The sequence below is a fragment of the Phoenix dactylifera genome, chromosome 1, assembly GCF_009389715.1.
Source record: "Phoenix dactylifera cultivar Barhee BC4 chromosome 1, palm_55x_up_171113_PBpolish2nd_filt_p, whole genome shotgun sequence".
Lineage (NCBI taxonomy): Eukaryota > Viridiplantae > Streptophyta > Magnoliopsida > Arecales > Arecaceae > Phoenix > Phoenix dactylifera.
In genome coordinates, this window is record NC_052392.1 from 27,751,429 (window position 1) to 27,756,881 (window position 5,453).

The following is a 5,453-nucleotide window of genomic DNA, read 5'->3' on the forward strand; positions in this document are numbered from 1 at the left end:
ACTAGAAACCCTAGTCGTGTGGGATTTCCGTTTTCCTACCAGGGGAGTGTGAGGAATTCGAGAAAATAGTGGGAGTCACATTTGTTCTAAAAGACCTTAGGACAGATTAGGATCAAGTACAAGAGTCTAACTAGAATCTTTACTCTCTGCAGATACAATGTCGGCTTCAAACCCTTTGACCCGTATTCTTGAGACCAACCGACTGACCGGAACCAATTACAAGGACTGGCTTAGAAATCTCAAAATAGTTTTGGACTGTGAGAAGATAGGCTATATACTCGATTCAGATATCCCCACATTACCAGCACGTCCCACTGATGTTCAGCGTGAGATGCATAAAAAGTGGTTGGACGATGACATTAGAGTAAAATGCTATATGATGGCATCCATGTCTAATGAACTCCAATGCCAGCATGAAAATATAAAGACTGCTAGGGACATACTGGCACACCTACAAGAGTTGTATGGTGAGCAGAGTCGCACAGCTCGTTTTGAAGTGTCCAAGAGGCTTTTCAAAGCGAAGATGCGCGAAGGGCAGTCTGTCCATGATCACGGTCTGACCATGATCAAGGACCTAGAGGAGCTTGAGAAGCTCGGTATGGACATGCACAAGAATTGCAAGTGGATTTGATCCTACAGTCACTTCCTGATTCATTTGGTCAGTTTATAGTAAACTACCACATGAATAAGATTGAATGCACTAAGACTGAACTAATCAACATGTTGGTAACTGCTGAGGGAGCCTTGAAAGGTTCAAGGGGCAATGTCCTCGCTGCTGAGTTGACTTCTGGTTCCAAGAGAAAGTCTACTTGGAAGAAAAAGAAGCCTGCTAAGAAGCAGAAGAAAGACAAGAAGCCAAAGAAGGAAGTTCAAAAGAAAAAGGCTAACGACAAAGGAAAATGTTTCCACTGCAATGTCGAAGGCCACTGGAAGAGAAACTGTCCTTCATACCTCGAGAGCCTAAAGAACAAGAAAGGTGACACACCTTCAGAAGGTATAGACTTGCTCATAATTGAAACTAATCTAACGGTTTCTTCTACTTCTAGTTGGGTTATAGATTCTGGTTCTAGTGCTCATTTGTGCACTACCATGCAGGGTCTAAAGGAAAGTAGAAGGCTGGCGGAAGGTGCGGTAACCCTTCGGGTTGGCAACGGGGCAAAAGTTGCTGCTGTGGCTGTGGGCACCTACCATCTGCGACTACCGTCTGGATTTAGTTTAATACTTAGAGACTGCTATTATGTACCTGTTGCTAGCAGAAATTTGATTTCTGTTTCATGTCTAGCACAGGAAGGTCATGTTTTTACATTTGACAAAGACTGCTGTTCTATTTATTTGAGAAATAAAATAGTCGCACGTGGTTTTCATGATTGACAGTCTCTATCATTTACATATGGATGTATCTGTGAATGTTACCGAGCAAGATGTGAGTGCCAAAGGATCCAAAAGATCCAGAGATGAGATAAACCAAAAATATTTGTGGCACCTCAGGCTTGGCCATATTGGAGAAGACAGAATGAACAAAATGGATAAAGATGGGCTTTTAGGCTTCATTGACTTCCGAGTCATATCCAGTTTGCGAGTCCTGTCTTCAAGGAAAGATGGCAAGACTGCCCTTTGTAGGACATGGGGAGAGGACCACTGAAATACTTGCCCTAGTACATACAGATGTATGTGGCCCATTCGATGTGCTAGCCAGGGGACGTTATTCTTACTTCATTACCTTTACCGATGATTATTCACGGTATGGGTATGTGTATCTTATGAGACACAAGTCTGAATCCTTTGAAAAGTTCAAAGAGTTCAAGAATGAAGTAGAAAAACAAACTGGAAAACCTCTTAAGGCTCTTCGATCAGATCGGGGAGGAGAATACCTTAGTAGGGAATTCCGGGACTATCTCAAAGAAAACGGCATAGTCTCACAATGGACACCTCCGGGTACACCTCAACTCAACGGGGTGTCAGAGAGGAGGAATCGGACCCTATTGGATATGGTCAGGTCCATGATGAGCTTCACTGATTTACCTATGTTCCATTGGGGAGATGCCTTACTCACAGCGATTTATTTATTGAATAGAGTTCCCTCTAAATCCGTTCCTACCACACCGTATGAGATATGGCATGGTAAGAAACCAAGTCTGGGTCATCTCAAGATTTGGGGATGTCCGGCCCACGTCAAGAGACTACAGGCGGACAAGTTAGAGGCTAGGACCATAAGTGCTCGTTTTATAGGATATCCTAAAGAGTCATTATGATACAATTTTTACGTCTCAGAGGATCACAATGTGTTTGTGAGCCGTCATGCCATCTTCTTGGAAAATCAGTTTATCCTTGATAGAGGCAGTGGGAGGAAAATTGAGCTTGAAGAGAAAGTCTCTGAAAAGCAACGAGTCATGGATCCTATTGAACCCATTCATACAAAGCCAGTACACGATGTCCCTCGACCACCTCGTAGATCTAGTAGGGTCTCCCATCCTCCCGATAGATACTTAGGTATACTAGAAGAGGATACCGAGGAAATGTTTCCTAGTGGGAGATAGGGATCACATACAGGATCCCAAAACCTACAACGAGGCGATATCTGATATCGATTCCGAGAAATGGCTGGAAAGCTATGAAGTCAAAGTTAGACTCCATGCATTCCAACCAAGTCTGGACCTTAGTAGACCCACCAGAAGGTATTGTACCTATTGGATGCAAATGGATCTACAAAAGGAAGATAGGTTCGGATGGAGAGGTAGAGACCTATAAGGCAAGGCTTGTGGCGAAAGGGTATAGTCAGCGCGAAGGCATTGACTATCAGGAGACCTTTTCACCTGTAGCCATGCTAAAATCCATCCGAACATTGCTTGCCATTGCAGCATTTCATGATTATGAAATCTGGCAGATGGATGTGAAAACTGCTTTCCTGAATGGATATCTTGATGAAGATATCTATATGGAACAGCCTTTGGGTTTCACTTCCAGTGATGGAGATCACAAGGTCTGCAAGCTGCAAAGGTCCATCTATGGACTAAAGCAAGCATCTCGGAGTTGGAACACTCGTTTCGATGACGCAATCAAAACGTTTGATTTCATCAAAAACGAAGAGGAACCATGTGTTTACAAAAAGGTTAGTGGGAGTGCTGTCGTTTTTCTCGTACTGTACGTAGATGACATTCTCCTAATAGGGAATGATATTCCCATGCTAACCTCGGTTAAGGTCTGGTTGTCAAAAGAATTCTCCATGAAAGACCTTGGGGAAGCATCCTATATTTTGGGAATAAAGGTCTATAGAGATAGATCTAAAAGGATGCTTGGCCTTTCACAGAAGATGTACATAGAGGAGGTGCTGAAGAGGTTCAGCATGGAAAACTCCAAGAGGGGTCTCTTACCCCTAAGGCATGGAATTCATCTCTCCAAGAAGATGTGCCCCAACACATCTGAAGAGATTCAACGCATGAGCAAGATTTCTTATGCATCGGCAATAGGAAGCCTCATGTATGCCATGCTATGTACACGACCTGATATAGCTCTTGCTGTGAGTGTCACAAGCAGATATCAGTCGAATCTAGGTGAAGAACACTGGACAGCTGTGAAGAATATTCTTAAGTACTTGAGAAGAACTAAAGATTTATTCTTGGTTTTTGGAGGATCATCAGAGTTAAAGGTAGAAGGGTACACAGATTCAGACTTCATGACTGATGTCGATGACAGGAAGTCAACATCTGGATACGTGTTCTTGTGCAATGGTGGTGCGGTGAATTGGAAGAGTTCTAAACAACCGATCATTGCTGATTCTACTATGGAAGCTGAATACATCGCCGCCTCTGAAGCTGCTAAGGAAGGCTTCTGGTTCAAGAAATTCATTGCAGAGTTGGATGTGATGACATCAGATGCCATAACACTCTACTGCGATAATAATGGCGCCATAGCCCTTGCTAAGGAGCCAAGGTCTCATCAGCAGTCTAAGCATATAGAGCGGCGCTTTCACCTCATACGCGACTATGTGGAGAAGAAATATGTAGAGGTGCAGAGAGTAGACTCCGCGGATAACGTGGCAGACCCGTTCACTAAGCAGCTGAGTCAGCAAAAGACTGAAGCCCACCTTGAGAAGATGGGCCTAAGATATATGACCAATTGGCTTTAGTGCAAGTGGGAGATTGTTAGATGTATGCCCTAGAAGCCAATTTGGCTGACATATTGTTGATTCTAGGGACATAATTTTGTACTTGACTATTTATTATTGAATAAATAAAAGGCATCCTTTCATTCATATTGTTTATGTGTCTATGAATCGTCCAAGAAATTAATAAGATGATGATACATATTCTCAAGAGTTGAGAATTTGAGCCATGTATCATTGGTGATTAATTTCTAAATGCTCCTGATCAATGGATCATCACGAGGACGGTGATCGATCCGATCAGTGCACAGATCACTCTCCTTCTGCATGGACGAGACTTGAGTCCACAGTGTAGGGACACTGAAGTGATAGTGCAGGTGCTTGTTAGAGAACAAGGGTACTGAGCGTGACCAAGACAAGAAGTCACTTGGATGTCTATCCACTCGTCAGTGACTTGCTTGATGTTGCAGTAGTGTGACTGGTCCTTTGACCTGCGGTGCTTCGGCTACTCACAGTGAGGTTATTGTAGTTTGACTGCACACATACATGGTCTCTAGCCATATGGGTCCATGCAGTGTAGATTGGCTGCAGTAAGTTCACTGTAGGAGTAGGGTATGCACCTATAAGGAATCTATCGACCTTGATAGAAGAGGAGTGATCCTATGTGATTTGTTAGACTGAGTTCTAAGACCTTGGCCAGGGCAGTAATATAAAGTGGAAAAAGAGTTTTCCATTAGCGAACTCAAGTCGAATAAATCTTGACATATGACAGACGATGGGGTTTGACGAGTTGTCCATGACCTCCGTCCTGTAGGGATCCACGATAGTAGGACTGTATCACACGTTAACTGCACCTAGAGGTTCATCTTTCTATTCTACTGGGTAGCCACTACATGCTGCTGGGTGTCACTGGTGGATGGTGGGACTCATAGGGATTATCTTGATGATCGATAAACCCTAATGAGTTGAGTTGGAATCGTTCCAACCCATTGAAAGGAGTTTTCAATGATATTGAGATAGAGATCACAATATATCTCACTACCAGTCAGAGTAGAACCTATGGGGTCACACACACTAGAAGTATTGACCGATCCGATGGTTGAAATCGTGATTAGGAATCACAAGTAATCAATTTGATTGATAAGAAGTTGAAGAAGGAAAGGAAATTAATTAATTGGACTTGAAACAAGAATCCTACTTTGGGTAGGATTCCTAGAGTCCTAATTGGATTAGGACTGGGAATCCTAGTTGGAGTAGGACTGGGATTCCTACTTGGAATAGGATTCCTACAATCCTAATGAGATTAGGAACTTTGAATTAAAATTGGATTCCTACTTGGAGTAGGATTCCT